This window comes from Lampetra fluviatilis, chromosome 38, assembly GCF_964198595.1.
Source record: "Lampetra fluviatilis chromosome 38, kcLamFluv1.1, whole genome shotgun sequence".
Lineage (NCBI taxonomy): Eukaryota > Metazoa > Chordata > Hyperoartia > Petromyzontiformes > Petromyzontidae > Lampetra > Lampetra fluviatilis.
The window spans coordinates 166,230-190,890 of NC_136312.1; the positions used below are offsets into that span (position 1 = coordinate 166,230).

At 55.0% G+C, this 24,661-nt stretch overlaps 1 long non-coding RNA gene across 1 annotated transcript; it reads left to right on the forward strand.

Moving 5' to 3' along the window:
* On the forward strand, window positions 1–24,054 carry LOC144945700 (uncharacterized). The gene is made up of 3 exons (XR_013639706.1): window positions 1–20; window positions 14,605–14,752; window positions 24,041–24,054. It is a non-coding gene; the product is annotated as an uncharacterized LOC144945700 (long non-coding RNA).
* The last annotated feature ends 607 nt before the right edge of the window (window positions 24,055–24,661 follow it).

The window sequence follows — 24,661 nt, forward strand, 5'->3', positions numbered from 1 at the left end:
GTGAGATCCTGGGGCTTCAGGTGAGGGTTCGAGAGGGACGTGGCGCATGACGGCTCCCAATCCTCGTCTCTCCCTCTGTCGCCATGTCTCTCCTCCCTGTGGTGCGGGGGAGAGAAAACGGAGCCGGTCGGGTGAGACGCGGAGGGGAGGAGGCGTGGGGAAGGAGGTGGCGCCCCAGCGCGGAGCTCCGCCGCTCAACCCAACATCCACCTCCACGCCAGTCGCCTCCCGACTCACATTTTTCATTCTCTCCTCGCCGCAAAGAATTTTCCACCCTTGTGTTTTTAAATTGCGGAACAGATGAGCGACGGCTCACTCTTCAGTGAATTAAAGTATCTCTAACACGACCCATGGGTTCACTTGTAGTGCATCATTTCAGCGGCATTGATTCGGGACAAGCAAACTGATCGGTTTTGACATTCGGTGTGTTGTTTTTTTTCACCGTCCAGAGTGTCTTCTTTATCCAGGTGAGAGCTCTGGGAGCCTGGGAGGAGAGCCCTCGATTTGTAAGAGCGAACCAGGTACACGTGCGCAAATAACTTTGGCTCGTTCCGATGAGTTCACTCCAACGATTCGATTAAAGATTTATTGCATCGGTGGGATTGAATGTGTGTGTGTTGAAATGAACCGCCGTGGTGCACATGGGCTGCTACCCGGGGCAGCTATTGCAGACAGCACTATAAATTAGTAAAAAGATGCACGGATGAGAACTGGGTTTGAGTGGAGTTTGTTTTGGTAATCCCAACTTGACGATAGGAAGTTGCTACCCTACATTACGGGGCAAGGCAATGTGGTCGTAAAGAATAAAGTTTGTAATCGATATTGTGTGTGCTGTAACCTGCCCTGCTCAGAAACTCCGCATTCACTTGACGCTGCATGCGGAGATGCATCCTTGCGATGACAGCGAGACTGAAAGTGGTAACACTTGGATTAGAACACACACGCAGGTTAAAGTGTTTAGAGAATTGAGTGGGGCCCGGGGAGGGAGGACATGTCCCGGCCGCTAAGTGACGGATCGCGTGCTAGAGCGGCGCATATGGGGGAGATGGAGCGATGGAATTGGCTTTTGTGCATGTGCTGGGTTGCTGTATATCACAGGTTTTTGGAGGCCTTCATACAACAGTGGGTTGGCCGTGTCTGAAGGTTGTGGTAGTGCATGGATAATCGCCTGTGGCTGCACAGGTTGCCATCTGCTCAGGGTACACAACAGCGAGGCTACGGGTTAGGCATTTTTCGTCAAATGTAGGGCTAAGGTCCAGATAAAAGCAATTATTCACATAAAGGTCACGGAAAAAGTTGGCGTGTTGATCACTGATGTGTGCTTCATCGCTGTGGCATGTGTATCCCAGTGGTGTGTGTAACGTTTTGGTGTGTGTGTAATAAGAGCCTATGTCCGGCTCACGTGGTGATCGGCTCTGCCGGTCCCGCTTTACAGCCAATGGGGGGAGAGCCTGGGAGCATGGCCTCGGCGTGATCACGGGATGTCAGCTAGGGTGATTGGTTCTGCTGGTCTTGGCCTCAGCCAATGGGAAGACAAGTAAGGGGCGTGGTCCCGGGAGTTGATGGGGAATCTGGAACATTCGGCGCAGGCTATTAAGGATTGGCTGGAGGGTACCACGTGACCCAGGCGTTAAATAAGGGGAGAGATCAGAGACACGGGGTCAGACACGGAACGAAGAGAGAGGCCACGCGCGAGCGGGGCTCCAGGTGCCACGTGGCGGTGCGTCTCTTGTGGGCTGTCTGCCCGCTTCTTGTTGCCTCTGCGGCGTCGGGTTCGTCGACGGTACGGGGTACCATCGAGAGCATCGACGTCCGTATTTTGGTGGACACTGGCGCGTCTGCCACCATCATTTCCGATGTTATTTTCTATCTTTTGTCTATTCCCACGTCGCGAATCCGCCAGGTTAATGACGCGTGTGTAGCCGCAAATGGGGGTAGCATGGGTATTTTCGGTCAAGTCGATGTGCGTATTGCTATCGGTATTATTTCCGCCAAAGGATCGGTGTTGATCTTGCGCTCACTGGCCGTCCCATGCTTATTAGGCACCGATTTCTTGCGCCGCATGCCACTTAAGATACTGGTCGACCAGGATTGTTTAGAAATGCCGGGGGGTCGTAGGATGTCGTTCCTGCCTTCCCTGCTGGCCCGTTCGCCACCGGGTAACGCAGTTAATGCCATGGTCGCTGCCACAGTAGAGGTTCCATCAGGCTCACAAATGCTTATCCCGCTGCGTTACCGTAAACCCCTTCAGGTTAAGGACGGTGCGATGGGTGTGCTATTATCCCCGTCGAATTCGGTGGCTAAATCTTTTTCCTTGGTGGCAGCCCAAACGATCGTACGGCCGGGTCAGGCCCCGTTCATACAGGTGAAGTATTGGAAAATGACGGCAGGAAACTCCTTGACGGGAACACACTTCTTTTATTAAATCTTGACTTGTAACAATACAACGCGTGGCCTCTCTTCTTCACAATGCGCTTCTCTTGACTCTGGATTCTGTGCTGCCGGCTCTCTGTGCCTCGTGTAGACTCCGCGCCTCGGCTACACTCCTCTCTCGCCTCGTGTAGACTCTGCGCCTCTGCTACACTCTCCACTCGCCTCGTGTAGACTCCGCGCCTCGGCTACACTCCTCTCTCGCCTCGTGTAGACTCTGCGCCTCTGCTACACTCTCCACTCGCCTCGTGTAGACTTTGCATCTCTCCCTCTGGCTACACCGTATGCATACTCGGCTCGTGTAGACCTTCCTCTCTCGCTGGCTACACCGTATGCATACTCGGCTCGTGCAGACCGTTCTCTCTCGCTGGCTACACACTATACATCACTCAGCTCGTGTAGACCGTTCTCTCTCGCTGGCTACACACTATACATTACTCAGCTCGTGTAGACCGTTCTCTCTCGCTGGCTACACACTATACATTACTCAGCTCGTGTAGACCGTTCTCTCTCGCTGGCTACACACTATACCTTACTCTCTTCTACTCTCCATTACTCTCCTCTCCGGGCTCTATCTCTGCACCTTCGTCTTCATTCTTAGATGGTTCCACTTCTGCCCCTGCTCCTCTGTGCATCACCTTATATACCCCTTCTTCCCGGGAGACGGAGCGGATGCGGACCTCAACGTCGGCACCGCTCCTCCGTTACCCAATCCCCACGCGCTATCCCTACGATCCGGTTCCGCTCAGCGCGTGTTTCCACTCTCCGACCAATCACACCGCGCTGCTACCCGATCACTCCCTCTGGGCGCGTCACCGGCACACAGCCAATCAGCAGCACTACCCCCACCCGCGCACTGACGCCTGCTCCTCCCCGTCAGCGCGCGTCACCACACACACACCCGTACATACGCGCTGGCACACGACATATACACCCAGCGCGTATCACCACTACATCACCCCCTCCCACATAGCTCGCAGCCGGCCCGGCTGCTAACAACAACCAACCGCGACGATAAAACGACAACCAACAAAAAAAAACCCCGTAACCCCCCGAGTGTGCCCCGTAACATAACACAACAACAACAACAACAAGAATAACTATGTACAAATTGACAATGAACCCGAAAAGTCAACAATAACACGATACGAGCAAATTCGAAACGAACGCGCCCCACGTCCCTGCGACTACACGCAGTGACGAGGCGCTCCAACTGCCCCGACTCCTCACGAGGCAGGTCATGCAAAGTAGCACGACCTGGCGCGAGTCCGTCTGGCTGGTCCATCGTATGGGGCGGGACACTGACGACCGTCCGGCGGTTCCGGCTGCTCCAGACGGCGCGGAACGGGCCTGAAAGGGCCGGCCCCGCCGCGGAGATCCGGCCGCCGGTGATCGGCAGCTGTCAGTTCCGAGACACCTGGGAGCAGATCAGGCGAAAATACGTGTGGATCAGGCAGAGACATTTCCCCCTCTGGGTCGCCGGTCACGTCACACGCCCGGCCATCACGACACAAGGGGAGGCCATATGGAGGCGAGAACGGTTTCAGTCGGGAGGGGTGAACGTACCACCGGCGCTTTCCCCACTTTATCTGAACGCACTGGGGCCGTGCAACGCGCACGACCTCCACGGGTCCCCTCCACGGTCTCAACAATTTAGGCGACGTAGCCAAGGGTGCCTGAGGGCAATGCAGCCAGGCCCTGTCACCTGGTTTCCATTCGTGCATGGACACCTTCCGTGCCCGCAATCGTTCATTAGCAATTTGGCGAGCCCGCGAATTAAGCCGCGCGGCCTCCCTCGCCTCTGTCAGCTTGTGAATATTAAACTTAATATGTTCTGCCAAATTAGAATTAGTTCGTGGAGCGGACAGGCCAAGTTGCGTTTCTATTGGCGGGTCAGCTTCCCGACCGTACATCAAATAGAATGGGGAAAACCCCGTAGCTGCATGGGGGGCCATTCTATACGCAGCAAGGACTCCCGGGACCTGCAGGTCCCAATCTACATGTGCCTCGCACACCTGCTGGCACAGCATGGAAGTCAAGGTTTTGTGGAGTCTCTCCACCATCCCGTCAGTCTGCGGGTGGTACGGGGAGGTACGCACCTTCTTGGTACCCAACAGATCGCACACCTCTTGCAACAATTTACTCGAAAAATGTTTACCTTGGTCGGTCAGCAGGCGTTCGGGAGCCCCCTTGTCCAGGACATAGCCCTGGACGAAGGCATCCGTCACAGCCGCTGCCGACTGGTTAGCGAGAGGCCACGCCATAGGCCATCGGGTAAAGTATTCGACCCCCACTAACAAATATTTATTCCCTCTCGGCGTGACTGGGAAGGGCCCCAAAATATCGAGTGCAACGAGCTCGTTGGTACGCGAGACCTGAATAGATTGCAGCGGTGGATTAGCTGCCACGGCCGGTGGTTTACGCCTGGCGCACTCAACGCACCCCTTCAGAATATGCACCACATCACTTCCCATTCCCGGCCAGTAATAGTCACGCTGAAGCAGGGCAAGCGTCTTGTTAACTCCCAAGTGCAAGAGGCGTTCGTGTGCCGCCAAGACAACCCTCCCCCTCACAGCGGAAGGCACCACGAGTGCGTTCCGCCGGGACAACCTGTCCCATTTCAATAACACGCCCCGCTCAAGTACATAGGAGCCGGTACGCTCCTGGTCCCCCTCGGGACCCCCAACCTTGCGGCGCAATGCTAGCAGCGAGCTGTCCGCCATCTGGAGGCGGCCCCATTCGCTGAGCGACAGCGAGAGCAGCGAGTCCCGACCCTGAGAGGCAGTGGAATCATCCCCGATCGGTGCGCCCGCTGTCGCAGCCAGTGCCCCCATCTCCCCCGCAAGCGTCGGTTTACAGCGCGCCGATCCCGACAAACACGCGCATTCATCACAAGGCAACAACCGCGACAAGCAATCGGCATTCGTGTGTCGCAACCCCTTCCGGTACGTAGTCGTAAACTGATAGTCCTGGAGGACTTCCAACCAACGCGACAACTGGCCCGAGGGCTGGGCGACCCTCAATGAATACTGTAGCGCCGCGTGGTCCGTTCGGACTGTAAAGTGACGACCATAAAGATATGGCCTAAACTGCTGCACAAAAAAAACAATGGCAAGCAGCTCGCGACGGGTGACACAGTAGCGCTGCTCCGCCGGAGACAACACCCTACTACCGTAGGCGACAACTCTTTCGACACCCCCAACGACTTGGGATAGCACCCCCCCAATGCCCGTGTTGCTAGCCTCCGTGTCCAGCAAAAAGGGACTGGCAAAATCGGGATAACACAAGGGTGGGGCACCCACCAAGGCGTCCCGGAGGGAGCGAAACGCGGCCGCCTCCTCCGGTCCCCATTTGAACTTCACTCCCTTCGCCGTTAGAGCGTGCAAGGGTTTTGCAATAGTGGCGAAGTGCTCAACGAACCGCCGATAATAAGAAGCAAACCCGATGAAACTACGCACGTCGGAAACGGACGTAGGTGTCGGCCACGAACCGACACAATCCGTCTTCGCGGGATCGGTGGAGATCCCCGAAGAATCGACAATGTGACCCAAGTATCTAACGGACCTACGAAGGAGGTGACATTTGGCCGGTTTAAATTTCAACTTAGCCGATCGCATTCGCAAGAACACCCCTCTCAATCGCCGGAGGTGTTCCTCAAAGGTTTTACTGAAAACAATGACATCGTCCATATAAATCAAGCATGTATCCCACTGCAAGCCCGACAAAACCAGCTCCATAAGTCGCTGAAACGTCGCTGGAGAGGAGTGAAGTCCCATGGGTAACCGGTTAAACTGGAACAGCCCCCCTGGAGTCCGAAATGCTGTCTTAGGTTTCGACTCTTCGTCGAGCGGCAACTGCCAAAACCCCGATAACAAATCAAGAGTCGAAAAATATCGCGCACCAGACAATGCATCGAGGGACTCATCCATCCTGGGGAGCGGATACGCGTCAGCCACAGAGATCTTATTCAGGCGACGGAAATCAACGCAGAATCGCAGGGACCCGTCCTGCTTCTTAACCAGCACAATAGGCGCTCCCCACGGGCTAGAGGAGGGCGAAATAATATCGGCTTCTAGCATGTCGTTAACAGCCGACTGAACATGTTCCTTCTCCACGGGACTCAGTCGGAAGGGATTTAGCCTGACCGGCGCCGCATCGCCCGTTTCAATGTGATGGTGCAACAAATCCGTGCACCCAATGTCATACTTATGTTTACTGAATACATCAGAGAATTCAATGAGCAACTCGCGCAGCGCACCCAACTGCGCCGCCGACAAATCGTCCGAGGCGGCACATAACGAATGGACCCACTCAAGGTCTTCCCTTGGCTCAACGTTCCGCGCGGGGCTCGAGCCCACCTGCGCAACCAACCCATCATCCCCAGGGACCTGCGCCGCGTGAGCCAGCACGGTGCCCTGCGGAATGACAGCTGGTCGCGACCCCGCGTTCAAAACCATCACAAACGGATCCCTGTCAGCCCGCACCAAAGTGTGAGCCACCGATAAATCAAGACCCCCGACAGCCTTGTTAGAAGGACCCAAAAGCATACTCTGTCCCGAAGCCTCCCTCACCCATGGTTTCCGCAACCGGAGGGGAATCAACATCTGTGAACCCGGGGGCACTTGCACTGTCTGCGTCGCCACCGCTTGTATCGTAGCGCACGCCGTCCGAATGTCAGTAGGGCCCGTCAAAAATGAAATCCGGCGACCCGATGGCAGTTCAATGCATCGTTGATCGATAAGAATTTTAATGGGCATTTTAGCCAAAAAGTCAGTGCCCAAAAGACACGGAACTGCCAAAGAAGACGAAACGAAAACGGGCCCCGACAATTTGATATCTCCAATGCAAATGGACGCCCTAACCTGACCGATAATGCCCAACGATCCCCCATTAGCGGCGTAAAATGGCACATCCACTGGAAGCAGCGGACGACATTGGACTGGAAGAATATTATAAATGAGGTCCGATATAATAGTTGCCGATGCCCCCGTGTCCACTAACACCCTAATCTCAACCCCATCAATAGATCCCGTAACAACGGACGAACCCGCCGAAGCAGCCACAATTCTATGCCCCAATTCCGCCCATTCAATGTCTCCCTGGTCCCGGCCGAACCCCCCTCGCCGAACCGAATCCCCGAATCTTAACCGGCCCTCCTCCGCCGCAACGCGGCGTCCCATGTGTGCCGAATAAACAGGCCGAGCGTGTGAGGTGCCGCGACTTGCCGGGGATTGTAGAGATGACTTGGGCTCTCGGTCGTCGTCCAGCCGAGCTCCCATGGCGCGCTGCCGCGGAGCGCGGCACCCGGACGCCACGTGGCCCCGGAGGCCGCAGTTATAGCACGTGACGAGGGTCGGAGTAGATCTTGGTTGCTCCGACTTTCGGCCCGATCGCAGAGGCGACCGGGCCCCCGGCCTCCAGTTCCCTGGTCGTCCCGTGGCGAACGCCTCCTCTCGTGGGCTGACGACTTGGGGTTCGGCGACCACCAAACCCGGGGCTGCGACGACAGCAGCGTTGCACCCAACGCCTTGCTTCCGTTGTAGGGCCTCGTGCGCTTGAATACTCGTGGCGACTCTCAAAGAAGAAATATCAATCTCGTCAGCTGTGTTGATAGGGACCCCCAGGTCCTGCGCCAACTTGAGCAGCTGCTCCAAAACCATCGCGTCTTGGCCCTCCTCGTCCATCCGAGGGAACGCAGCATCAGCAAGAGCCAGCAACGCCGTGCGATAGGCCAGCGCGGTCTCCGTGGCCGCTTTCCGTCTTGCGTAGAACTGATGGCGGCATGTAGAGGGAGGCCCGTAGACCCTGGCCAACAAACCCAGCGCATCCTTCAGCGTGGAGCGGTCCGACTTCCGTGCAGCCCTGAAGGCCGCGAGCGCATCGTCGTCCAGCATGGCGGGCAATGCCCGCAGCGCCGTAGCATCGGACCACGCTGACATCTCTTGATGCGCCAAAAACCTTCGCTGAAATTGGCCCCAGTCTCCGCCTTCCGCCTTGAAGGCTGACAACGTGGGCAGGCGCTGCTGAAAAATGAAGTCATCCGCCTCGTGGTTCCTCTCCGCCTGTCCGTCGGTGTCTAAGATGGCGGCTCCAGCAGCAGACGTAAGATGGCGGACCCCCTCGCGCGCTGATGACGTCGATGCGCGCGCTTGGGAACCCACCACCACGTGGCGCTCGCCGTTCCCGCCAAAAGTAGGCCCAGGCGCAATGGCGGGAATCCCCCATTCGTTTTGGCGGGAATCTGCGGGGCGACCTTGTAAAATGTCCCCCACCGTCCCCGCTCCTCCCGACGAGCTGATCTCCGCCAAGATGGACGCGGCGGCGAGCAGCAGCTCCGCCAGTCGGGAGTGCGCCTCACGAAGCCCGGCGTCTGTCCCCGGTCGCTCGGCCGGCGCCGTCGACGGACCCTGCAGCGTGGGCAAGTCCTCTTCCTCACCCCCCGCCACCAGCGGCTCCGAGTCGTCCAGGTCTTCCTCGCGGTCAATCCCGTGGGTCCTACGGGTCTTCCTCGTCTCCATACTTGGAAGCCCGTTTCACTTCTGACGCCAGATGAAGTATTGCAAAATGACGGCAGGAAACTCCTTGACGGGAACACACTTCTTTTATTAAATCTTGACTTGTAACAATACAACGCGTGGCCTCTCTTCTTCACAATGCGCTTCTCTTGACTCTGGATTCTGTGCTGCCGGCTCTCTGTGCCTCGTGTAGACTCCGCGCCTCGGCTACACTCCTCTCTCGCCTCGTGTAGACTCTGCGCCTCTGCTACACTCTCCACTCGCCTCGTGTAGACTCCGCGCCTCGGCTACACTCCTCTCTCGCCTCGTGTAGACTCTGCGCCTCTGCTACACTCTCCACTCGCCTCGTGTAGACTTTGCATCTCTCCCTCTGGCTACACCGTATGCATACTCGGCTCGTGTAGACCTTCCTCTCTCGCTGGCTACACCGTATGCATACTCGGCTCGTGCAGACCGTTCTCTCTCGCTGGCTACACACTATACATCACTCAGCTCGTGTAGACCGTTCTCTCTCGCTGGCTACACACTATACATTACTCAGCTCGTGTAGACCGTTCTCTCTCGCTGGCTACACACTATACATTACTCAGCTCGTGTAGACCGTTCTCTCTCGCTGGCTACACACTATACCTTACTCTCTTCTACTCTCCATTACTCTCCTCTCCGGGCTCTATCTCTGCACCTTCGTCTTCATTCTTAGATGGTTCCACTTCTGCCCCTGCTCCTCTGTGCATCACCTTATATACCCCTTCTTCCCGGGAGACGGAGCGGATGCGGACCTCAACGTCGGCACCGCTCCTCCGTTACCCAATCCCCACGCGCTATCCCTACGATCCGGTTCCGCTCAGCGCGTGTTTCCACTCTCCGACCAATCACACCGCGCTGCTACCCGATCACTCCCTCTGGGCGCGTCACCGGCACACAGCCAATCAGCAGCACTACCCCCACCCGCGCACTGACGCCTGCTCCTCCCCGTCAGCGCGCGTCACCACACACACACCCGTACATACGCGCTGGCACACGACATATACACCCAGCGCGTATCACCACTACACAGGTGTTGAATGGTGGGCCGGACCGGGTTGTTGTCCCGGCTGGATCGGTATTGGCTCACGCCACTACCGATTTCGCCACTTTTGACGGAAAGCCACAAATTAAAACACCCACTGATGGACCGCCACGCGATTGTCCACAGGAACGGTGGATCGCGGACTTGTGCGGGGAAAATTCATCTTTATCAAACGCGCAAAGGACTGCTTTGCATTCATTATTATTACAGTATGCTGACGTTTTCAGTAAAAATGATTTGGATCTCGGTCGTACGTCGCTTTTGTCGCACCATATTGACACCGGTGCGACACCTCCGATTTGTATGCATCCGCATTGCATGAGCCCTGCACAAAGGGAACACGTGCGCGGCGCGGTAGACGAGATGTTGGCGGCGGATATTATTTCGCCGTCCAACAGTCCTTGGGGCGCGCCGGTGGTACTGGTTAAGAAAAAGGATGGTGGGACGAGATTTTGTGTAGATTTCCGCCGGTTGAATAAGATATCCGTGGCGGACGCATACCCTTTACCACGGATGGATGACTCATTGGACGCTTTATCAAGGGCAAAATTCTTCTCCACCCTCGATCTGTCCTCGGGCTTTTGGCAGCTCCCCCTCGATGACGCGTCGAAACCCAAGACGGCATTCCGCACGCCACAAGGCCTCTTTGAGTTTAACCGGTTACCTATGGACTTGAATGCGGCTCCGGCGACGTTCCAACGCCTGATGGAACTGGTACTGGCGGGACTACAGTGGGAGACGTGCCTCATATATTTAGACGATATCGTTTTTAGCCGCACGTTCGAGGAACACCTCCAACGCCTGGAGACTGTCTTTCAGAGGATGCGGTTTGCTGACCTAAAGTTTAAACCAAAGAAATGCCACCTTTTGCAACACTCCGTCCGTTACTTGGGTCATATCGTCAGTTCGGACGGCGTGTCCACTGACCCTCAGAAAACGCGATGTGTCCGAGAGTGGCCCACACCCACTTCGGTGGGCGACGTTCGGCGCTTTATTGGGTTTGCATCCTACTATCGCCGGTTCGTTAAGAACTTTGCCACACTGGCTAAACCACTGCATATTCTGACGGGCAAAAATCAAAGGTTTAAATGGGGTCCGGAGGAGGAACGCTCTTTTCACTCGCTTCGGGATCACCTCGCCACGGCGCCTACGCTCGACTACCCAGATTTTTCCCAGCCATTCATCCTTGACACGGATGCTAGCGATATCGGCATCGGGGCCGTTTTATCGCAACGTAAAGACGGAGTTGAACGAGTGGTTGCATACGGCAGCAGGGTTTTGTCCCCGGCAGAAACACGATATTGTGTGACAAGGCGGGAACTTTTGGCGATCGTACATTTTGTCCGCCTGTACCGGCCGTACCTGTATGGAAGGAAATTCCTCGTTCGCACTGATCACGCGGCTCTGCAATACTCGTTAAAATTGGACCAACCATCAGGCCAATTGGCTCGCTGGTTGGAATCGTTATAGGAATTTTCCTTCGATATCACGTACCGCAAGGGTGCTCGCCACGCCAACGCGGACGCTCTCTCCAGGTTATCACCCATTTCTCCGTGCACTTGTCTGACGGGTATGCACCGCTGCGCGGCGCCGCTTACCTCGCCCTGTCCGGTTATGGGGGCGATGTCGAACGAGGACAGCCAGGATGTGCCAGTGGATACTGATGATACCCTGCAGTTGCCGCACTCAGTTTGGCTACGCGAGCAGGAGGCCGATACCTCTCTGGCTCCACTGCGGAAATTGATCGGGAAACCAAGAGCTCATTTGGCGAGATGGAAGTGGCGGATGTTCCGGGGCCAGGCGGGACTATTGATGTGTACCGATGGATTGTCTGACCGACCACGCCTGGTCGTGCCTACATCCCTTCGCCATGACCTGCTTCGCGCTCTGCACGCTGACAAATTAATGCACCTCGGCGTGCAGAAGACTTTGGCCGCAATGCAGAAAGATTTCTTTTGGCCCGGCATGACAGCAGACGTTAACGACTTTGTCCGGTCATGCCATGATTGTGCGAAGAGGAAACCGCCTCGAAAACATTATGTGCCGCCATTACGTTCCATTGAGGTATCCCGTATAAACGAATTAGTTGCTCTGGACATCCTCGGGCCGTTCCCTCCATTGGCTAGGCGCAACAAATACCTTTTGGTCGGGGTAGAATATTTTTTTCGATGGCCTATGGCCTGGCCTCTGCCTGACCAAACGGCCGCGTCCATCACCGATGCTTTCTTGAATGGTTATGTCATGGATAAAGGAGCACCCGAGAGGCTGCTCACGGATCAGGGACATAACTTCTCCTCCAAATTGCTCAAGGATGTTTGCGATGCGCTGGGCACAAAGAAAATCCGCACTTCCCCTTACCATCCGCAAACGGATGGCATGGTGGAACGATTTAACCGCACCCTTTCGGCTATGCTTTGTCACACGGTGAGTGAAAAGCAGACCGATTGGGACTTGCACATACCGGGCGTCTTAGCGGCATACCGCATGGTTCCGCACGCGTCCACGGGATATTCGCCATTTTTCCTGATGTATGGTCGTGAGAACGTACCCCCCATTGATGTACAACTGGGTACGCCGAGGAAACAACCGTCCCTTTCTTGGCCTGATCACGTACGGGACTCGCTTGAACGGGTTACAGAGGCGCGAGACGCCGCCAGATGTGCGACGGCCCGTACGCAGGCAAGGAACGAGAGGTGTGCGCGTCGATCGCGTACCCACATGCCCTGGTCGGTGGGCGATCTGGCATGGCTCCACTGCCTTCAGGTGCCGGTGGGCACATCCCCTAAATTGCACAGGCCTTGGCGGGGGCCTGTGACGTTGATGGACATTCGGAACCCACAGAGTGTTCGCGTCCAGTACGGAAAACGTCGGTGGTACGTCCATTCGTCGCGACTTAAACCCTACGTTGGTCTGCGTGCCGATCCCTCATCTCCACTTGTTGACCTGCCGGGGTCTGCTGTGCCGAATATGCCGCTTGCCTCGCCCGTTGATCAGGTTTTGAGGGCTGATGAGACCCCCGCCGTCCCTCCTTCAACGGGACCTACCCTGGACATGACCGAAACCGAACATTCTCCTTCTTCTTCTTCACGCCAACCACCTCCTGCTGATCCAGCGGCAAGGCGACCGTACGCAGGAAGCGGAGAGGGTCCCGCGTCACGTACGCGGTCGAAATCTCTTCCGTTTCAATAGCATTTGACTGCCTTGCAGTCCCTTCCCTGTTGTTACCGCGCTGTAGGGGCGCCCTAATGTATGTCTGTTTTATTCATGGGTGATTTTTTTATTTTCGTTCGGCGCATAGACGCCCATTTCGCCCTTCATGGTTAATGCGTCTTTGACGCCCTAATAAGCAACTTGGAATCGGCTTGTCACCCTTTTCCCAGCCGAGACGGCTGACTTTTTCACCGGGGGGGGGGGGGGGGGTGATGTAATAAGAGCCTATGTCCGGCTCACATGGTGATCGGCTCTGCCGGTCCCGCTTTACAGCCAATCGGGGGAGAGCCTGGGAGCATGGCCTTGGCGTGATCACGGGATGTCAGCTAGGGTGATTGGTTCTGCTGGTCTTGGCCTCAGCCAATGGGAAGACAAGTAAGGGGCGTGGTCCCGGGAGTTGATGGGGAATCTGGAACATTCGGCGCAGGCTATTAAGGATTGGCTGGAGGGTACCATGTGACCCAGGCGTTAAATAAGGGGAGAGATCAGAGACACGGGGTCAGATACGGAACGAAGAGAGAGAGAGGCCACGCGCGAGCGGGGCTCCGGGTGCCACGTGGCGGTGCGTCTCTTGTGGGCTGTCTGCCCGCTTCCGATTGCCTGCCAGCAACGGGGAGTGTTTGTGAACTAAAGAAGTGAAATAAAAGGACCGATTCCACAAGCCGTCTCCAAGAGGTTTATTACATGTGTATCATTGTGCTGTATGCAGGTTTTATGTGTATCGCTGGGCTGTGTGTATCATTGTAGTCTGTGTATCACTGCGATGTCTATTTATCTGGTGTGTAACATTGCGGTGTGTGTATCGTTGCGGTGTGTGCTTCTCTGCGGTGTCTGTTTCTTTGTGGTTTGTGTAACATTGACATATGTGTATCATTGCAGTGTGTGTATCGCTGGGGTGTGTATAACCCTGCGTTGTGTGTATCGTTGGATACACACAACGCAGGGATATGTTTCGCTGCAGTGCGTGTATCGCTGGTGTCTGTGTATCGTTGTGGTGTGTGTATCGCTGGGGTCTGTATCGTTGCGGTGTGTGTATCACTTGGGTCTGTGTATCATTGCGGTGTGTGCATCGTTGCGGTGTGTGTATCGCTGGGGTCTGTGTATCGCTACGGTGTGTGTATCGCTGGGGTTTGTGTATCGCTGGTGTCTGTGTATCGTTGCAGTGTGTGTATCACTTGGGTCTGTGTATCATTGTGATGTGTGGATCGCTGGGATCTTTGTATCGCTGGTGTCTGTATCATTGCGGTGCGTGTATCGTTGGGGGGTCTGTGTATCGCTGAGGTCTGTGTATCGCTGCGGTGTGTGTATTGCTGGATCTTGTGTATCGCTGCGGTGCGTGTATCGCTGGGGTCGGTGTAACTCTCCGCTGTATTTCTCTAGCTGTGTCGGGTGCAGGCAGACATCGCTTGCAGCCATGGCGGTGCGTGGCACTCAGGTGTTCAGCACCAGCAGCATGAGGGGCCGCACCATGAGCATCAGCTTGGATGGACCCGCGAACGCCCTTAGCGTCTGCCGGGATGGCTCGCAGGTGACAATCACTTCATCATCACTATTAAACACACAGACTAGGCAGAGTATGAGAAATAACAACACTCCTCCTGGTTCTGCACAGGGACCCCAGCGGTCACGTGATCTGTCCTCTAGAGAAGTGGTTGACCCAGACAAAGCTTTTTAGAGTTGTAACGATTCACCACCCACATACCCCTGGTGATTTGACATAATGATGATTCAGGGTCGTGATTCAATTCAAGAAAAAAAACCTTGTCTTTTTTGGCTAGCCGTCCCGGCTAGGAATGAGGCAACGCACAATACGAGAGCCAACGAGAATAAACAATAACTCAGCAGCAACAACAATAATAAGATGCATAGCGAACGCACTAGGCAAGGTAAGTAAGAATAACAATCAACGAAAGGGAACAGATTTTGAATGTGTACGCGATGCCAGCCCATCCCCTGCAGAAGCACGAGGCCTCCCCAGTTCCAACGCAGCAGGAGTTGGAAGAGTAGAAGGTTCAGCGTCCGTCGCAGTGGAGGAAGGCCCGGCCGGAGCGGGGTTGCTGGCAGCACCAGGGGCATTCAGGGCCTGTGAGTCTGTAGGAGGCAAAACAGGCCCCTTTTGGGGATCAACCAGCAACCGAGGTGGCATATCGGACGCATCAGACCCCAGCAGGGCAGGCAATGGGGATGAAGGATCAACGCGCGGAGCAAAGAAGGGCTTCAACCGGGATGTGTGGATGTACCAACGGTGCGAACCCGCCCGGATACGTATACATTGAGGATTGCGTATTTCTATCAAGTCGACAGGCCCTTGCCATGGTCTGTGCAGTTTGGGAGAAGTACCCACCGGCACCTGGGGACAATGGAGCCAGGCCCGGTCGCCCTCAGCCCATGGCATGTCACATCGCGATCGACGAGCGCATCGCTCGTTACGGGCCTGGGTCTTGGCCGTGGCAATCCTTGCTGCCTCGCGTGCTTCTGTGACACGGCAAACTGAATCGCGGACATGTTCTGGGAGGGTCAGTGCGGGTTCCTTAGCGGATGCTCCCAGTTGTACACCAATCGGTGGCACGTTCTCCCGACTGTACATGAGGAAGAACGGTCAGTAACCCGTAGAAGCATGCGGGGCCATACGGTAGGCGGACAGTACGCTACAAATGTGAAGTTCCCAATTGGCCTGCTTTTCGCTCACCGTGTGACAAAGCATGGCAGATAAGGTACGGTTTAATCGTTCTACCATTCCATCCGTCTGCGGATGGTACGGTGAAGTGCGTATCTTTTTGGTGCCCAAGGCATCACACACATCACGCAGCAACTTGGATGAGAAATTTTGGCCCTGGTCCGTGAGCAGCTGTTCCGGTGCACCTTTGTCAATCACATAACCATTCAAAAATGCATCCGTGATGGACGATGCTGATTGATCAGGAAGGGGCCAAGCCATCGGCCAACATGAAAAATATTCCACTCCCACTAACAAGAATTTGTTACTCCTGGCGGAAGGAGGAAACGGCCCGAGGATATCGAGAGCCATGAGTTCATTAATGTGCATAACCTTAATCGATTTCAAGGATGGAATATATTTCTTGCGCGGAGGTTTCCGTTGTGCGCATTCGGGGCATGCCTGAATAGCATCGGCAACATCAGCCGTCATGCCAGGCCAAAAAGAATCCCTTTGCATCGTGAGTAAGGTTTTCTGCACGCTGAGATGCAACAATTTTTCGGCGTGCAGTGCCCGAATCAGCTTGTGTCGAAGCGCGATGAGAACCACCAGACGCCAACGGCCTAACAGATCATCCCTCCACATCAACAACCCATCTTGGAAGGTAGCCTCTTGGGAGTCGTACTGGATGAGGCCACCCGCGATCCATCAGCTCGACCTCGCAGTGAAACCAACGAGTCATCCAAAAGCTGCTCGCGTATCCACACCGATCGTAGCAGGTTTAATGCACTGTCAGCCGGCCTCGGCCCGGCATGGTCCACGGAGTCCGTCACCGCGGACATGATAGGCCGCGGGGGTTGAGGAAGAATCGTGCACCGATTAGTGCCCGACGCACATGCACAAGGGAAGGCCTGCGGCAACCTGGAGAGCATGTCCGCATTACCGTGGCGAGCACCTTTACGGTAGCATGTCAAAGGAGAATTCTTGTAACGTCTCAAGCCATCGCGACAGCTGGCCAGACGGTTGTTCAAACTTGAATGAGTATTGCAGGGCAGCATGGCCAGTCCGTACAATAAACTTTCTGCCATACAGGTAAGGACAATATTGGCGAACGAAATGGAGGATCGCCAATAGTTCCCTGCGCGTAACACAGTACCAAGTCTCCGCCGGAGAGAGAACCCTGCTACCATACGCCACCACCCTTTTCGCGCCATTTTTACACTGGGACAAAACGGCGCCGATGCCCGTATCGCTGGTGTCAGTGTCCAGGATAAAGGGCAATGAAAAGTCAGGACAATCGAGTGTTGGCACGGTCGCCAATCGATCCCGGAGGGTTCGAAACGCCAGCTCCTCCGATCCCCATTTAAACCTCTTCCCCGTCAGGATGTGCAGAGGCCTTGCGATGGTAGCAAAATTCAGAACGAAACGACGGTAGTAAGACGCGAACCCGAAAAATCGCCGCACATCCCCCACAGAGGTGGGGGTTGGCCAGTCACGGACGCAAGAGGTTTTGTCCGGGTCCGTGACGACTTGAATTTAAGATTACCTGACCGCATCCTGTCGAAAACAGCCTTCAATCGCTGAAGGTGTTCCTTGAACGTACGACTGAACACAATAATATCGTCCAAGTATATGAGACATGTGTCCCATTGCAACCCGGCCAAAACCAGCTCCATCAGGCGCTGGAATGTGGCGTGAGCGGCGTTCAGCCCCATGGGAAGGCAGTTAAATTCAAACAGGCATTGAGGTGTACGAAACGCCGTCTTTGGTTTCAACGAATCATCGAGGGGCAGCTGCCAAAACCCCGACGAGAGATCGAGGGTGGAAAATAATTTGGCTTCTGACAAGGTATCGAGGGAATCATCCATCCGTGGCAGAGGGTACGCATCTGCCACGGACACCTTATTCAGCCTACGAAAATCGACACAAAACCGGAGGCTACCATATTTTTTCTTAACGAGCACAACAGGAGCGCCCCAAGGGCTATTAGATGGCGAAATTATGTCAGCAGCGAGCATTTCATCCACCGCGCAGCACACATGGTCCCTCTCCGAGGGACTCATGCGGTGTGGTTCATCCGTATTGGGCTCGCCTCACCGGTGTCAATGTGGTGGGACAAAAGCGATGTGCGACCAAAATCAAAATCGTTCCTGCTAAAAACGTCAATCTAGTCAGACAGCAGCGCCCGCAGCGCGCCACTCTGCTCACTAGTCAATGATGAATTTTCCCGGCACAATTAGGCGATCCACCGATCGTCAGAATCCGCACTGTAGCCCACTCCCCCAGCCAATTCGTGCGGATGGCCCTCCTCATGATCGGTGAATGCGGTAGTGGCGTGAGCCAAAACCGTACCGGCCGGGACCATAACGCCTTCCGGGCCCTTTTCAAAACTTGCAAGAACGGGGCCTGACCGGCTCGGACAGTTGTCTGAGCAGCCACAAGAGAAAGACTCTTGGCGACGGTGTTAGACGGGGACAGCAGAACCCCTGCTGCCCCGTCAACTTCACCGAAGCGTTTCCAATAACGTAATGGGACGAGCATTTGTGTGCCAGGAGGAACCTCCACCGTGACGTCTGCAAGCGCCTGCACGGCAAGGCACGGCGATGGACGACTCAACGGGGACGGCAAAAAAATAATTTTTCGCCCTTCCGGCAATTCCAGACAGCCCTGATCAACAAGAATTTTAACGGGCATTCTACTAAGAAAGTTGGTGCCCAACAAGCAGGGCACCGCCAACGACGGTGAAATCAAAACCATCCCCGACGTGGCTACATTACCAATGGCGACATGTACCTCCACCTGTCCTTTGATGCCCATACTCCCCCCATTAGCAGCAATACATGCGTCGAAAGCTGGTCGCACACGCGAAGCAGGGATAGACAGGAGGTGGAAAATGACATCGGATATAATAGTCGCCGACGCGCTGGTATCCACCAATATCCGAACGTCCACCCCCTGTATTGTACCCGGCACCATGGAGGACCCCGCCGAAGCCGCCACGACACGGCGCGCCAATCTTCTCCATTGAGTGATTGTACGCGGCGAACCCCCAACGGCATCGCGCAAATCGCGAACTGATGGAACATTGCGCACGTCGGAAGTTGCATGAGGTGTCAATATATACCGGGTGTCTGACGCGTGCCGATTTGCCTGGCCGGGGTTACGTTCCGTCCATGGAGGCGACGACGCAGATGGAGCTACGGGCGGCGGAGGAGGACGGGGACGACTCCGACAGTCGCGCGCGAAGTAGCCCATCCGGCCACACTTGAAGCACGTCGTCCCAGCCCGCCGGGCGGCCCCATCGCCATCCCTGCGCGGCGTCGAGGGGGGTCCCGACGCCCCACCAGTCGCCGTCGCGGCACCCAGTGAGGTGCGGCAGCGGCCAGGTCTTCGTCTCCCGTGTCGTCCGGAATGTGGACAACGCGAGATGGCGCCCATCCAATCGGCACACCATCCTTGGCAGGGTCTCCCGTCCAGGCAGCCATCTGCGCCCAACGGCGCAAGATGTCTTTGGCGTCGAGGCACCTGGCGGCCCAACGGGATGTCAGCAGCTCATGGCCACACACCGGCAGTGAGATACCCATTTCTTTGGATAACTCCAGCATCCTTGCTAGAATCAGAGGGTCAAGTATATCGGGCGTGGAGTCGGGGTAGGCGGCCATCGCGAGCACCAACAGCGTGCCGCGGTAGGCAAGGGGAGACTCGTTAATCCCCTGGCAACGATGCATGAACTTCCTCTGAGCGTCAGACGGTGGTTCGTAAACTTCCACCATCTTGGCGAACGCGTCCTTCAACGTCTTATTCTTCTCCGAGGGAATGGAGCGGAACACCGCTAACGATACGTCGTCAAGTAGTGTAGGTAAGGCGTCCAACGCCTCCTCCTCCGTCCACCGCACTGAACGAAAGGCGGATTCGAACCGCCAAGTAAAAGCACTCCCGTGACTAATTCCTTAATGTTGGGAAGGCCGCTATCTTTGGGCGATGCTGCCTCCGCCAGCCGCGCGCCACACGGCTCCGTCAAATTGCGGGCTCAGATCGCGCACACGCAGCCGCGCCCAAGATGGCGGCCTCGCGCTACGTGGCGGACGGTCCTTCCAAGACTGCCATGGCGGCCGATTTTTGCACGAGGGGACTCTCCGAGACCCCCCGAATGGAGCCCTGCTCGCCTCCACTCGGTAGCGTTTCCTGCGGTCATCCCGACACCGCGGACGAGGTGACCAGCATCACAAGGTTGAGCAGAACCGCGCGGAGAGAATCGATCTGCTCCGCCACCTGTCGCCAGTCGTCGTCTGCGGCCGGAGGCGAAGACGGCTCCGCTCCGACGTCCTTGCCCGGCGCCTTGGCTGAGCCAGCCGCGGTTGCAGTATCTGGGTCCACAGCTCGGGGTCGGTAGGTCTTGGTTGAGCGAGTCGTCATCGTCGTCTGAAGACGGCGCAGGTGGGTTCTTTTTCTTGAGATGCTTGGAAATTGTCGCAGCGCCTGCTTCATCCGATTTCAAGAGTCACTTCGACACCACTTGGAATAAAGCACTTCGACGACGATCTGTAGTTCGTGTCTTCTTTATTATTTCGCGACGGCTGGACAGCTCCGCGTTCTCTTCACATCGACACCGCTCCACTCTCGTTCCGCGCGTTAGATGTTGTCGCTCCGCTCACGGCTCGCTCACGCTCTCCGCTCCTGCGCGCCGCTGGCAGACGGCGCGCAAGGAGACAGCCTCCGGCCCGCCACATGGCCGCTGGCGTGCCGGAGGCGCGAGACGTGGTCTTGCCTCTAGACTCCACACACTGACCCCGAGCCTCTTCCTGCTTCCCCTTATAACCCCTCACCAAGTCACCAAGCCCTGCCTATAGCCACGCCCCCTCACGAACCTTCTCGATGGTTACCCACAAGAACCCTTGAGCTCCGCCCTTGAACTTTGGCCAAATCAATCGCATCCATCTAATTAGCTAATGGCTGAAGCGGCGGAGCCTATCCCACCGAACGGCGACCGTCGGTGAACTCTCATATTACATAAATAGAAAATCAAAAATCTGTTTTATTTTCACTTACCTTGAGTCCTGATTGCTGGCTTGTCGGAAGGAGTGCAATGAGCCATTACATTTGCACGCACACAGACACATCAATGACAACGACCCCCCATATAGTCTGAAGAGACTGTTGAAAGGCAGCGCCTAAGAAGACCGTCACAAGCACACTAGGGGTAGATTGGGCAGCAACCATGCCCAGGCACCACACTAAACAGAATCATTTTGCAAGGAATCATGTCTGCATTAACCACACATATTCGTGGTGAACGTGGAAACAAAAACATGCTCTTATAGTATATGGCATTGCTTTGAAACTGATTGGTCTACACCAGAGACAGCAACCTTATCTAGGGCCTAGTCTCAACCAGTGTTAGAATGCCAAGAGGCGAACGACAAGAGTGCAGGACAACAGGGTGGATGGGGGGGGCTGACTGCGAAGGAACCATATCGATCTTCAACCCTTCTACTATGAAAATAAATAAAGACTTACCCATTTTTCCGAAGCGGACCTCTCGAAAGGAGCTTCTTTACACAGCTACTAATTTGATGCCGAGTTGAGCTAGGAGAAGGCCCAGGACCCAATCAGATGATCGTCACTGGCATTGGTCGTCAGCGGGAGTCGAACTCGGGTGGGCAGGTTGGGACCGCAGCGTGCTAAACATTGCACGACAGCTCCATACACACACAGGAGCGTGCGCTCGCAAACATGTACGCGTGCACAAGACACATACAAACATCTCCCGTATAGCCTTAACAGACTGTTGGGGCAAGTGCTGTTTGCGAGCACCTATGAAGGCCAGCAACGGCACACGAGGGAGTGGGTTGGTCAGAACCATGCCCGACCGCCTTTGTCTCCCCAATGGAGATGTTTACTAAACACTGCACCAGGTACTCATTTGAGGCTGAGTCGACCTGGGGGAGGCCCAGGACCGGTTCAGGTAATCGACACTAGTGTTGTCCGTAAGCAGGAATCGAACCCCGGTCGTCAGGTTCGTAGTGCAACGTAGTGCTAACCGCTACACTACGCATGCACGAACACTCACTCACCGCGCGAGACTCATTACAGCTCACGGAAGATCTGAACAAAACAGTTCCGTGGTTACATTTTTAAGTGCGAGTTTTAAGTCAATGTGTAGTGGAGTAGCACGCAGGGTTTTGCAACAGTGTGCATGCACGTGTGAGCCGCGGACAGTGAAGTCACGTCAGGGCACACAGGTGCGGAGAGAGACAGCAACCAGAGAAGGTGACCAATTAAGATGCATAGTGGTGATTGGCTGGCTGCAAATGCAGACACGGTGTAGGCGCCTCGGAGTCTGCTGTTTTAGGACGATAGCTGCGGAAGCCACGTGCGAGAGGCGACGGGAGGACGCCAGCTTAATTCGAGCGTTTAATGAGGAGCAGGATAAATACGGCAACGTGTGAGGCAAGTAGTTGAGTTGTGTGGAGTGAAAAGAAGAGTGAACACAAGAGAAGACCAGGGCCCCGCTCTCCACACCTCGTCCTCTCCAGCGGTGATGGCGGACCCCTCCCCCCCCCACTGGAATCAAGGGCGAGGTTGGAGAGGCGAGGGTAGACAGGCTAGCAGTAGAGAGGCTAGCGGAATCCTAAGTGTGAGTGCGCGAAGGCTAGCAGTGGAGAAGCTAGCAGAATATATAGTGAGAGGCTAGTAGTGGAGAAGCTAGCAGAGTGTATAGTAATAGGCTAGCAGTGGACAGGCTAGTAGAGTGTACAGGGGGAAGCTACCAGAGTGTGTAAGTGATAGGCTAGCAGAGAGAGAAAGTGGAGCGAGCAGATCGTGGCAGACAGGCTAGCAGAGTGAGAGAGAGCAGGCTATCAGTGGAGAGGCTAGGAGAGAGAGAGAGAGAACAGGCTAGCAGTGGAGAGGCTAGGAGAGTGAGAGAGAGAACAGGCTAGCAGTGGAGAGGCTAGGAGAGTGGGAGAGAGAACAGGCTAGCAGTGGAGAGGCTAGGAGAGTGAGAGAGAGAACAGGCTAGCAGTGGAGAGGCTAGGAGAGCGAGAGAGAGAACAGGCTAGCAGTGGAGAGGCTAGGAGAGTAAGAGAGAGAACAGGCTAGCAGTGGAGAGGCTAGGAGAGTGAGAGCGAGAGAGCGAGCGAGCGAGAGAGTGAGCGAGAAAGCGAGCGAGGGCTACATAAAGCCCCGTTTAAAAAAAATATTTTTTACGAAATGATGAACGACACAAAGTGCCGAATACACCGAGCATCTTCTTGTTTCCACTGATCGTAAAAAAAAAAGAGAGTGAGAGAGAGAGAGCAGGCTAGCAGTGGAAAGGCTAGGAGAGTGAGAGAGAGAACAGGCTAGTAGTGGAGAGGCTAGGAGAGTGAGAGAAAATGCTAGCAGTGGAGAGGCTAGGAGAGTGAGAGAGAGCAGGCTAGCAGTGGAGAGGCTAAGAGAGTGAGTGAGAGAACAGGCTAGCAGTGGAGAGGCTAGGAGAGTGAGAGAGAGAACAGGCTAGCAGTGGAGAGGCTAGGAGAGTGAGAGAGAGAACAGGCTAGCAGTGGAGAGGCTAGGAGAGAGAGAGAGAACAGGCTAGCAGTGGAGAGGCTAGGAGAGTGAGAGAGAGAACAGGCTAGCAGTGGAGAGGCTAGGAGAGAGAGAGAGTGGAGTGAGCGAAGCGAGCGAAGCGGGAGAGTTGCGATGGAGCTACGTGGTGTTGAACGCGAGGAGTTTTGTTCGAATAAAAGTGACAGGAGAAAAAAAGTTGTCTGCGTGAAATAACACCATTACAAAAGTAAACATTCTATTTCATGAAAGCTGGTTTGTAAGTGCGGGTGTTCATAAGTCGGGTTATTCTTAGGTTAAGGACTGCCAGCAGCCACATTGAGTCAGGTTTGGGAGTGTCATTATTGAGTCGGAATCCTTATGATGATGCAATGTGCTGGCAGTTGAGGAGTCGTGGAAATCATATGTTTGTAAGTAGTGTAGAACTTATTTTGCACCGTATATAGCCAATCGTGCTAATGTGAGGTGCGGCGCATAGTGTGTATTTATGTTGAACTTCTTTCGCAACATATATAGCCAACCTTGCTAATCGGAGGTGCATTAATCATCTTGGGTACGAATACAAGACGGTAACAGGCGTGTGTCTCTCTGGTGGTGCTGTGTGCTGCGTAGTTGTGAACAACAAGGGCAGCATGGCGTTCAGGAAGCGCGTGCTTGTGCTGGGTTCGGGCTACATCGCCGGGCCCGTACTGGACTACCTGAGCCGGGACGGGGGCACCGTCGTCACCATAGGTAGTGCACACAGCTCGCACTCCGCTCACGATAGCACATGCAGCGGTGTATTCGGGGCACGTTCCTCATTCTCGAGATTAATCCACAAGATGAAATAATCTAGGCCAAGACATCTCTAATGTTTTAGGTTTGACAATATTGTGATGTCATAGGAAGTACTGTATTGTCACTTCCACGATGTCACTTCTGTGTTGACGATATGCTGCCCCTCATTTGCTGAAATGTCTGAAACTGCGCATACGCAATTGTTATGTTCCCATTGGTACATTGTGTTAAAAATGTAAATTCAACGATGAATATTCGAATTATTAACAAAAACAATTTGCAATTAGGTGTATAAATTCTAAAATCGGTATCAGAAAAAACTAAATAGAAAACTCATCACTATATAAACCAAGAATAAACAACCCGTTACACATTCTCCTGAGCATTAGGCACAGCCATGCGGCTTCGCTAACAACCTGGCACTGGCTCCCCATTTATTTTGCTTTGCAAGGATGG